Source organism: Panthera tigris, chromosome D1 (genome assembly GCF_018350195.1).
Source record: "Panthera tigris isolate Pti1 chromosome D1, P.tigris_Pti1_mat1.1, whole genome shotgun sequence".
Lineage (NCBI taxonomy): Eukaryota > Metazoa > Chordata > Mammalia > Carnivora > Felidae > Panthera > Panthera tigris.
The window spans coordinates 79,970,995-79,984,267 of NC_056669.1; positions in this window are offsets into that span (position 1 = coordinate 79,970,995).

Consider the following 13,273-nt stretch of genomic DNA (forward strand, 5'->3'; position numbering starts at 1 on the left):
TGAACACCAATCCAGATGCAACTCTCTCAAATACAACAGCATATGGCTCACTTTTCCAGTAAAGATTCTCAGAGATTAGAACAAGGGCTGCAGAAGAGAACAGAAACCAATGAAGATTAAGAAGTCGCTCCTAGGTGAATAGGAAAGTGAGCATTTTGTTAATAGCATTACAGAGAAGCAAAGAATTTACAGAAACTAATCGATAAGATATAACTGAAAATAAATTTTGAGCATTTGCAAGTATCAGAGTTTGTGCAACCTTCAATGAGAAATACAAGTAAGAATATCACAAAACCTTTGCACTTGGTGTGGGACAAGAATTGTAAGCTATGCCGAAGAGCACGAGCACACATCGAAAGCAGAGGACTTTATAGCAGGCAAATATATTGGCTAAAAATGTATTCACTTCTAGCAAAAGAAGAAGCTATAAGCTTCTGTACAGATGCCCTCCTATATTAATGTATAAAATATTTTTTAACTAACTTGTATTTTTAACAAATTTGAATACAATTCAACTGATTTGATTAATGGGAAAGAGATCTCAGATCATCCCAAAAGACAGTTAGTTTGGAACGAATTCATAGCTATGAGAGGTAGACTGACTGTGATGTGGTCACTTCCTCAGTCCTGATTATGCTTACAGTCACGCCTAATTGTAGCTGGATTCCCTTATATGCACAAGATGCTGTTGGCAGGTACTAGGCAGAGGTACAATGTACTGTCAACATATGGTATACACTCCATGAGTTGTAGATTTAGAAAATATATTTGAAGCTCATTTTATAACTATATGGAATTATATGACTTATTGATCAATGTTCTATCTATCCACATGTCTTTATCTTCTTATTTACATTTTGAGGCTCCTAATATGACACTTAATTTTTTTATTTCAGTCTATTTTATCAATTTGATGTTGCCTCCAATTTTTTATTGTGTAACAAAAGGTCACACACACAGTTAAACACAAGTATTAGTGGGAGGTGTCATTAAGATTCAGTTCCTCAAATTTTCTTTCAAATTTTGTATTGACTTATTTTTTTAAAAAAATAAGACTTTTTTAGAGCAATTTTAGTCCTACAGCAAAATTTAGTGGAAGGTATAGAGATTTCCCAGATACTCCCTTCCCCCTACACATGTACCGGCTCCCCCATTATCAACACCTTTCGCTAGAATGGTATGGTTTCACCAAGGATGGACCTATACTGACACATCATAATCACCCAAAGTCTACAGATTCACTCTTGGTGTTGTACATTCTATGCATTTGAACAAATGTATAATGATATATATCCATCATTATATTATCCAGAGTATTTTCACTGCCATAGATCCTCTGTGCTCTGCCTATTAATCTCTCCACCCATCCAAGCCCTGGAAACTGCTGATCTTTTTATTGTCTACCTAATTTTGTCTTTTCCAAAAAGTCATATTAGTTGGAATCAAACAGTATGTAGCCTTTTCAGATTGGCTTCTCTCACTTTGTGATATGCATTCACAGTCCCTCCATCTCTTTTAATGCGTTGGTAACTCATTTCTTTTTCATGCGAATTAATATTTTCTAAAGTGAAAAATATGACAACATAATCTCAGATATAAAAGTAACTAATAAATAGATGATCTTACTGGAGGATAACAGAGGGATAATACGCGTCAAGCAAATGGCTAAAGAGACTAACAAGAATTTATCACCATGCACTGGAAGGAAATACAATTCTTAAAAATACCATATGCACATATGGTACTTAAAGAGGATAAAGAAAAATATATTTATATTTGACTGAGAGGAGGATAAAGACCCTCTTACAAGAAAATAGTATCTTAGCAAAATGTGAAAGAACAAATATACAGTGAAAGTAGAAAAGAAATATCAAAGCCTATAGTTCACAAAGAGAATTCCAGACTAGACTAAAAGAAATAATTCCTCAGCCACAATGGATATTTCTTATGAAATTTTATTGATAAAATTATTATAAGTCTTATCTTTAATTTGCATAGTGTTCTTAGAGTTAATCTCATACACAATTAAATTACTTCAGGGAAAATACAGGAAACTTGTAACAGTATATTTCTATTATCCTTTATCCTCTGCATCTTTGCTTTCATATATTATGTATATGTACCTTATAAACCCAACAATACAATCAAGGAAGCTATGAAGAGTAAATGAGAACACAGCTCAAAATAAAAAAAACACAAACAACCCAGTTAAAAAATGGGCAAAGACTTGAATAGACATTTCTTCAAAGAAGATAGACAAATGATCAACAAGCACATGAAAAGATGCATAACATCACTAATCAGTAGGAAAATGTAAATCAAAACTATGATGAGATACCACCCTACACCATTAAGATAGCTAATATATCAAAAAAAGGCAAAACAGAAAATTACAAGTGTTGGCAAGGATATGAAGAAAGTGGAAGCTTTACACACTATTGGTGTGAATTTAAAAGGGTACAGCCACTATGGAAAAAAAAACGTGGCAGTTCCTTAAAAAACCAACAAAAAAGATTACTATATGACCCAGCAATTCCACTTTGGGGTACCTGCCTAAAAGAACTGAAACCAGAGTCTTGAAGATATATTTGCACACCCATGTTCAAGAAGCATCATTCACAACAGCCACGGGATGGAAACAATCCAAGTGCTCTTTAACAGATGAATGGGTAAATACAATATTGTGTGCACACACACAATACAGTATTATTTAGCTTTAAAATGAGAGGATGGAACTGGAGGGTATTATACTAAGTGAAATTAGTCAGTCAGAGAAAGACAAAAATCATATGACTTCACTCATATGAGGTCTTTAAGAGACAAAACAGATGAACATAAGGGAAGGGAAACAAAAATAATATAAAAACAGGAAGGGGGACAGAACAGAAGAGACTCATAAATATGGAGAACAAACTGAGGGTTACTGGAGGGGTTGTGGGAGGGGGGATGGGCTAAATGGGTAAGCGCATTAAGGAATCTACTCCTGAAATCATTGTTGCACTATATGCTAACTAATTTGGGTGTAAATTTTGGAAAATAAAAAAAATAAAAAATAAATAAAAAATAAAATGAGAGGAAATGCTGACACATGGATGAACCTTAAAAATAAGATGTAAGTTAGTCACAAAAGGACAAATACTGTATGATTCTACTCATATGAATGACCTAGAATAGTCAAATTCATAGAGACATAAAATGAACAGTGGAACTGAGATTCACTATTGTTTAATGGGTACAGAGTTATAGTTTTGCAGGATGAAAAGAGTTCTAGAGATGGACAGTGGTGATGGTTGCAAAACAGGATGAATGTACTTACTGCCACTGAAGCATACACTTAAAAATGGTTAAAACTCTAATTTTTACATGGATTTTACTCCATTTTTTTAAAAGAGGAAATGAGCACATATGTGAAGATTAAATATAATTACATATCCATATACCACTTAAGGGGATTTCCAGGCTCCTGAGACACAAATATTGTGTCTGATATTTAGAGATATTTTCTTATTTACACTACCATAAATTTTCAAATCCAATTTATGTAATGAGTAGTAGAACATGAAAATATATGTTAAATGGAGGAGATATAAAGAACAAATAACCTTACTTATATACCTCTCTGGTCAGGCAACCGGGTGGCTCAGTTGGTTAAGCATCTGACTCTTGATTTTAGCTCTGGTCAAGATCTCAGGGTCACGAGAATGAGCCCCACCTTGGACTGAGTGTGGAGCCTGCTTAAGATTCTCTCTTTCCCTCTCCCTCTGCCCCTCCCTCCACTCTCTCTTAAAACACACACACACACACACACACACACACACACACACGCACATGCACACTTCTCTGGTCAATTTGGAAAGGTGTCTGGCTTATTCTATTATGAAATAGGACTACATTTGGGCTATTAACTAAAAACAAGTGTAAGAAACTGTATTCCCTCTGCTTCTTTAATCTAGTCATGAAATATTTAGTTTAGTCCTACAGTAATGAGACAAAAATGAACAAAACAAACCTGATCACTGATGTCATGACCCTTGAATTAGAGCAGAGAGAATGTTAATTGGTAGGTAAACGACTGAATGCAGTAGGAAGATATTTCGAAAAATTACAATTCTATAAATAAGAGAAGAATGTGATAAGGAATGAATGTGGTGGAGTTTACTTTGGATCAGATGATTATGGGGGTAAACAAAATTTGAACTAAGACCTGATATATGAGAAAACCAGCTGTGATACAGCACTATAACAAGAAATACATGTTTTGGTCTTTGTCCCTGGCTTCTAGCCAGAGCTCCTAAAAACTTTGTAATTTGTCAAGCAATAAAGATGTTAGGAGTGTCTTTTGTTGTGATATTTGGTCTTTCACCTTGTTCCTGACACAGAGCTCCTGAATCCCTTGGAATTTCCTGAGTAACAGAAACATCTGTTGCTCTAACAAGGTGACCCTTGGGCTCTGGACAGCTTCAGGATGGGGGCAGGTCACCTGAAGACCAAGCAATGTTTAGAATTGGATCTTTCAGCCCCCTTCTCTATCCTCTGGGAAGTGGAGAGAAGCTGGAGATTAATAAAGCATGCGTATGTGATGATGCTTCCATAAAAATCCCTGAACTATAGGGTGCAGAGGGCTCTGGTTGATAAGCACATCTATGTGTCATGGAGTGACACACCCCAGCACCACTGGGGCAAAAGTTCTTGGGCTCAGGAACCTTCCAGACCTCACCCTGTGTATATCTTCTTCTGGCTGTTCATTTGTATCCTTTACAATATCCTTTGCAACACGTCAGCAATAGTAATTACATTGTTTTCCTGGGTTACATAGTCATTCTAGCAAATTATCAAACCTGAGGAGGATGCCTTGGGGACCCTGATCTATACAGCCAGTTGGGCAGATATACAGGTGACAGCCTAGACTTACAGCAATATCTGTAATGGGGGTAGTCTTGTGGGACTGACCCCTTAGCCTGTGGGGTCTGCACTCTCTCCAGAACTAAACTGTAGGACACACAGCTGGTATCAGAGAATTGGTCAGTGTGGAAAAAACCTACACATCTGGTATCAGAAGTGTTCTGTGTGAGAGAATAAAGGAAAACGAGAGTTTTTTCCAGACATGTGCAGAGAGAACAGCACAAACAAAAACCTTAAGGTGAGAATAAGTTGGATGCATTTCAGCTACAGAAAGATAAACCAAGGTGACTGCACATGGTTCCATGGGAGGATAGGGCCAAAGTGAGGCCCTAGACAGAGGCGGAAGTCAAATTACAATGTATCATTATAAAGGGTTTGTTGCTAGAACATCTCTGAACTAGGTGATAATAAAAGAAGGTGCCTGTTAACAGTGGTTCCTGAGGTTAAAATCCCTCTATTGTGAGTTTTTTATGAGGAGCCATGTACAAACCCCAAACACTAACCAGCAGAGGGAGGGCTGAGCAGCAGAGGAAAGACGATGAACTGGATACTAGTGAGAATTAAAGATTCCGTCAAATCTAAATTGTGTTACAAAGAAAAGAAATGGCCCAAGTTGCCTGTTCCTTGATCTACCCTGAGTTCTCCCAAATTTTCTTTTCAGAGTCTAATTATCATGGGTCCTGACAAGAACAAATATTTGCTTCCCTGGTTTAAAATGAATAAATATGGGGTGCCTGGGTGGCTCAGTCGGTTGGGCGTCCGACTTTGGCTCAGGTTATGTTCTCACGGTTCGTGGTTCAAGCCCCGCATCGGGCTCTGTGCTGACAGCTCAGCGCCTGGACCCTGCTTCCAATTCTGCGTCTCCCTCTCTCTGGCCCTCCCCCGCTCACACTCTCTCTCATAAATAAATAAATATTTAAAAAATTTAAAAAAATAAAATGAATAAATATGTAAGGAAGGACAGAAGGCACAAGACAGGAATAGGAAGGAACATCCCGACACTTAGAGGACTGGGGAGAAAATGAAAAGACAAAAAGAGAGGCTGAGAACAAACTGCCAGAGAGACAGAAAACTACATAAAGTTTCCGTATAGCAGCCAAGGGGAAATATATATATATATGTTATTGAAATACATAAAGATCTAAGTTATTAATTACACGCTTAATGCTCTGGTCAGGAGAACCAAAAAAAAACTGGAGGTAGAGTATTTAGAAGATGAGATAAAAATTAATAACCCAAGAGAAAACACTAGGGGAGAGAGATCTATATTCCACAGTCTGAGATGAACAGCTTCAACATTCGCCAAGCTACAGTATCCATAAGCACTCTGGTGTGTGAGCTGAGAAGACAGAGAAGAAAGAACCTACTGTTTATGGATGACATGTTTTGGACAAGATAGCTTGCATTGTGGCTAGGTTAAGAACACAGGTCTGGAGCCTAATTACCCGCTGTGTGACCATGGGGGCAATTTACTTGGTTCTATGCTTCCGTCTCCCCACTGCAATGTGAGGTTCCAGTTCCCACCTTGTAGGATTTGGGTGAGGTTTAACTGTGTTTAACATGGTCCTTGGCCTACAGAAGTAGTCTATAAATGTCAGCCATTATTACTATTCTTTTCTTAAAATTCTTTTAAGTTTATTTATTTTGAAAGACAGACACAGCACAAGTGGGGGAGAAGAGAAAGGGAGAGAGAGAATTCCAAGCAGGCTCCACATTGTCACCACAGAGCCTGATGCAGGGCTTGAACTCACAAACCTTGAGATTATGACCTGACCCATAACCAAGGGTCAGATGCTTAACCGTCTGAGTCACCCAGGCACCCCTGTTTCCTTAATCTTCACAGTAACTCTGTGATTTTATAGATGAGGAAAAGGAAGTTCAGGAAAACTGGGCTGACTTGAACATAACATCCATGCATGGAAGCTTAAAGATTAACGTCCCGGTCTTCCCCATCAGCAGACCAGTTTTCCCACTCAGCCTTGCACCCTAGGACAGAGATCCCATCTCAGTCTGCACTGAGTTGGCATGTGGACATCGTTCCAAGATTCAATGAAAATTTTCATTCGAAGAAACATGTCAAGAACTGCTCCAAGTGGAAATTCCACACTCTACCAAGGCTACTAAGCACACAACTCTGTTTCAGAACCAGGGTTAGAGAATACAACCAAGAATATGAACAACCAAAATATGAACCCTATCGATTAAATTTCAAAGCTAAAGTTGGAGGGCAAAAGGGACTTGTTCTCTCCCAAGCGGCATCACCACAATGAATTCACTGCACTTGAGAATCTGCCTTGGAGTCTTTCAAATTCTGTCAGTATCCTGAGATTTACCTCTCAGAGACTAACATTTGACTGAGACTCCAAAAACATGTTAAAGTCTACTCAACCCTCACAGGAAACTTCTTTGAAATATTAAAGGCATTTACATCAGATTCCCCTTAGCTCTTTATATCAAAGTGCAGTTGTTATGAATTTTACACCATAATTCATTAAGACCCACTGTTAAACAAAAGGAAGATATTTTTAAGCTTAATTAAAGCATTTGGGTAGCTCTGCAGGGCCTTGACAATTTTACTCTGCATTTATACTTTATGTATCAGGGATTTCGAAAAAAAAATCTCTACAGGACTCTTAGGAAGTCATTTTATATAGAAATTTTCTTTAAAAAGAACAAAACCTCAACATGGGCAAAAAAAAAATAAAAAAATATTATTAAATGATTGTAGAAGAGATAACCATGCGTGTTAAAAATTCAGGCACATAATCACAAGATAAATTTTGAAATGAGGAAGTCAGAAACCGTATGCCTCTGCTAACACTTGGTTGGGGATTTAGCACAGAAGGAAATCAAGGAACAGAACCATCAACATGGCAATTAATTTTGTACAAAATGTTAATGACCCCATCAGTTACACGTAGAAACCATTTTGGAAATTCTGTCATGATTTAAAAATCAAGGAGTTTGTCGTGAAACCCTTGCTGGGTGACAGGCTGTCCTGGCAGAACAGCAAAAAGCTGAAGACAGCATTACCTCAGCAATCATCAATCATCATTAAAGCACAACCATACAAATATTTTCCATGGCTACAAGAATTAAAGAGAGATACTGCAGCCAAATTGTTTCACTTTTTAGGGAGGGGGCGGAGGAGAAAAGAATGCTAATCTTTTTAAAACATCCATTTTGACCTAAGTGATATATCAGACTCTTGAAATATATTATCTTATTTTTTAGGCTTTGGATAATTGAAAGTTTTAATAGAAGGATAAGCTACATCAAACAGACTTATAAGAAATGACATGTAATTAAACATATGGTTATTTAATTTAGTAGAGGTTATATGATAATTTACAGTCTTAGCTGTAAAGGGTTATGCACTTTTATCCTGAAATGTTGGTTGATTGGTTTGGGTATCAGCCAAACATTAATTTCCTAGAGAGACTGAATTGCTCACAGGTGATCAGAAAGAAAAGAAAAAATAAAGAAAGGGGTATCTAAATTTTGGAAGGTCCCAAAACTTTGCTCTAGGGTATTAAACCAAATAATCATTCACAGAAATTTAACTTTTAATAGGTTATGTAGAATAAATCTGTTTCTTCTCATTTATCTATTTTGTTATATCTTGTTAGTTGAAAATTCAGTAGAAGACCAAGCTGATCTTTAAGCTCTATCCCCAAGTATCACATTTATATAGTTCTAACATGCATGGATCTGTTGCCTTTTTCTTCTACATTGAACTATAAATTGCTGTCTCTGAGTTATTTGTCAGTAAAATACTTCTAAAGGCAAAGCACAGTCCATAAAATTCAAATAATTCTCTTATGGCTACTTTTAGGCAGATTAAAATCGGACAAAATAATAACTTTTCCCATTTTTCCCCAATACATTAGTTAAGAAATTGGTTTCTTTTTTATGTTTTTTTTTTTTAAATTTTTGAGAGAGAGAACGTGAGCAAGGGAGGGGCAGAGAGAGAGTGGGGACAGAGGATCTAAAGCAGGTTCCAGGCTGACAGCAGAGAACCTGATGTGAGGTTCAAACTCATGAACTGTGAGACCATAACTTGAGCCAAAGTCAGACACTCAACCAACTGAGCCACCCAAGAAATTGTTGGATTTCCCACTTTCCAACTCTAAACATGTTCCTGGTTTGGACTTTATATGCATAATCAGGTTTGTAAAAGTCTCACTTTTTGTTCAATAATTACTTTGACATGCATAGAAAGAAAAGAGTGAGAAGTTAGAGACATAGCCTAGCACTGTCACGAGCAAAATGAACTAGGCTTCTACATGTTTGACATCAATATAAGTCTGTAGGACGATTCTATTCACCTGTGTTTTGCCACATACTGCTTTGTTTTTAATTATTCAAATGTTTTTTTTTAATTCCAGTGTAATTAATATGCAGTGTTATATTAGTTTCAGGTGTATAATATAGTGATTCAAGAATTCTATAAAGTACTCAGTGCTCATCACAATAAGCGTACTCTTAATCCCCTTCAACTTTTTCACCCATCTCCTCACCACTTCCCCTCGGGCAACCACCAGTTTGTTCTCTATATTTAACAATCTAGTTTTTTGTTTGTCTCTTTTTCCCTTTTTCATCTGTTGTGTTTCTTAAATTTCACATATGAGTAAAATCATATGGTATTTGTCTTTCTCTGACTGACTTATTTCATGTAGCATTATACCCTCTAGATCCATCCGTGTTGCTGCAAATGGCAAGACTGCATTCTTTTTTATTTGCCACATACTGTTTTACATGTTCTAAAATTGTTCATATTCTTCATTGCCTGATAAGCTAATGCAGCATTTAATACTTATTTCAAACTAATATCTTCATTTGTGTAAACTTCTCTGTGCCTGTTTATTCCTCCCACTATGATTCTACATCACTTCATATAATTTCTATCATAATAACTATCATTTTAATAACAATTACTCATGGCAAAAATAATTTATATGAGGATAAAACTTCGCTATAATATATGAGGATAAAACTTATCTTCAGTGACTAGCAAAATATTGGCATATCTTGTGACCAAGAAGGATTTCTTTCAACCATGCCGTCACAAGTGAACATTAGGTTCTGAAACTATTTCTGACCCTCATGTAAAGTTATGTTCCCTAGCAGAGAAAGAAAATGCCTTTTAATTTACCTTTAATTAGTTATTTTTTTCCTTCTCTGAATAACTACATGCCTTTCAGTCATCCTTGATTATTAGGCCATCCCTTTGAACAAAGCTAAGATGATTATAAATACTGCAGAAGGGGTGCCTGGGTGGCTCAGTCAGTTGAGCATCCAGCTCTTGATTTCAGCTCAAATCATGATCTCAGGGTCATGAGGCCCGCATTGGGTTCTACACTGAACATGGAGCCTACTTAAGATTCTCTCTCTCTCCTTCTCTCTCTCTTTCTCTCTCTCTCTCCCCCTCCATCCCTCTCTCTCAAAAAAATAATAAAATAAAATTTAAAAAAGAAAATAATAAATACTAAATAATAATAAATACTAAAGCAATTCTATATACTATAAAGCATATAGTAAATTCCCTAAACTTGAAAGAACGGAAAATACAGTGGCCCATCAAATGTGACAGAACCTGCAACATAGCATTAAATAACAAGAGCCACAGATACTGTGAAATACAAATAATTGTCTTTTAGAGCTTGGCTCTCCAATTGTAAATAAAACCAACAGGATGTTTCTCCCTAGGATGGAATAAAAAACTATAGTATTTCATTTGGAGCCATTATGGTTGGATAAATCAGATTTTGTGATACAGTCCAGCCATCAAAGCTCCAGACATAGATTATAAAGCAAAACTGGATTTGAGGTTGGGTCTGGCTACTAGTTAGAGTCCTACATGTCAAGACCAGAGTCTGGAGGTAAGAGGATCAGAAAAGAGGAAATGGAAGTCAGGGTCACTGTAGATCATTGTCACATGGTTTAAGCAAGTTCAGTTATGCAGGACACTGTAGTGAGCAATAAAGAAATAATATAATAAATCAGTCTAAAGCTCCAGCGACACATGAATGCCTGTGAATATTAGCTAAATTTCTGTACCTAATATTTTCTCCTCATAACATTAACCTATGTTATATATAGGAAACTCTGTAAGTTAATTATATAATGATTTTACAATTCATATTCTTTTGTACAGATGAAGAAAATGAGACAAAGAATCTAAGTAACTCATGCAAAACATAATAGCTAATAAATGTTATTCAAAAATAGGCACAATGTTTCTAGAACCTGTGGAGTCTGCTATTGTGCCTGTCACAATTGGTCAAAATGGTACAAATCTATTCTTACATGCTCTTTCTGTAACTGACAATGTAAGGTTGGCATCAGGTCCCTGGAGAAAAATGAATATCGCCTTATGGCAAAAAGGGGAAAAGAACTGGGAGATGGGGAGAGAATTAGATATAATAGAGAGGCCTTTAAAACCTAGCTACCTGATGGAATAAAAAAGAATGTATAATTGCTCTTTTTTAACTTTTTTAAGTTTATTTATTTATGTTGAGAGACAGAAAGAGTGAGACAGGGACAGAGAGAATCCCTAGCAGGCTCCACACTGTCATCACAGAGACTGATGTGGACGACAAGATCATGACCTAGCTGAAACCAAGAGTCGGATGCTTAACCAACTGAGACACTCAGGTGGCCCCATAATTGACTCTTCCTTGAACTGTGTGGGACCACTTGCAGGTGTATTCAATAAATCCTTTCAATAAATACAGTGCAATACTGTGTTTTCTTTTCCTTTGATTTTCTTAATAACATTTTCTTTCTGTAGCTTACTTTATTGTAAGAATACAGTATATAATACACATAACATACAAAATATGTATTAATTGATTGTGTATGTTATCTGCAACGCTTCTGGTCAACCGTAGCCTATTTGTGGGGCACCTGGGTAGCTCAGTCAGTTAAGCGTCCACCTTCGGCCCAAGTCATGATCTCATAGTTCGTGATTTCAGGCCCCACATCGGGCTCACTGCTGTCAAAGACAGAGCCCACTTCGAATCCTCTGTTCCCCTCTCTCTGCCCCACTCCTCCTCACCCCCCATTTGCACTCTCTCTCTAAAACATACATATTTTTGAAACAGAGGCTGTTTACAGTTAAGTTTTTGGTGAGTCAGCAGTTACATGTGGATTTTTGACAGTGCAGGGGTCAGTACCCCAACCTTCACATTATTCAAGGGTCAACTGTAGTATGAAATGACCAACTTTGTCACTATACAGATCTAGGTTCAGAACATGCATCTTGAAGTTCCTTGAGATCCAACAAAAACAATGACCTTTAAAATTCACTTTCCTAAATTTCAAGAGGTTAATATCACCTACCTTTTAGAGTGGGGATTTACATAGAATTTATTTTAAAGACCTTGCAAAATCAAGGTTTTTTTTTTTTTAGTAATTTTGTTCCTTCCTTCAAAATGATTGTCATCATAATAGTTCCATCAAGTGAAATAATAAGCTGTCTTAACATGAACTCAGATTTTCATTAACATTCAAAGATGCTACCCATGGGTCAAGAGGGTAACGCAAAGTTAAATCCCACTGTATTAAAGTTCAAGAACAGATAAATAACAGCACTCACTTGAGTGCCAATTTATTCAAAACAGAAAACAGAAGAAATTGTCACTTATATTGATGCAGCTCTAGAATAAAATACAGACCTGAAGCAAACCTTAGAGTCAACGCCCTACTTATACAGATGAGGGTACTCAAGCCCAGAGACTTTCTGAAAGTCTTACAGCTGATTAGTGACAGAGCCTGGATTTAACTTTGTTTTGCATCAAGAGTGCACACCAGAAGAATCACATCTTTGGAGTAAAACTAATAGCAACAGAAGATGAGGGATAATAATACACACAGAAAAAGATAAAGAAGGTAAAAATAAATAAATAAATAAATAAATAAATAAATAAATAAATAAATAAATCTTCCCTTCATATACTGAAATACTTACTGTTCAGTAACCATATTCATTTTTTCCAAGCTGCAAAAGTCTTAAATAAAAGTTATTTTGTTCATAAATGTCCTGCATAGTTCTGACTCAATCACTTTACATATACAAATAATAATACTCATGTTAATTTGAAGGAAACAAATCACGTCAGCAGCTAAGGAAAACAGAGGAGTCTTAATTCCAGACATCTACCTACATTGCACTTAAACATGGAAAGATAAGGGAGGGGGAAGGGAATGAGATGGGGAGAGAGAGCGTGGGGAGAGAAGGAGAGAGAGGGAGAGGGAGGAGAGGGAGAGATAGAGAAGGAAGGAGAGGAAGACAGAGAGGGGGCGAGAGAGGATTTTTCTATGGGTATGAATAATTTGTTTCTCTAAACTCACTGTTTCAATAAATGTA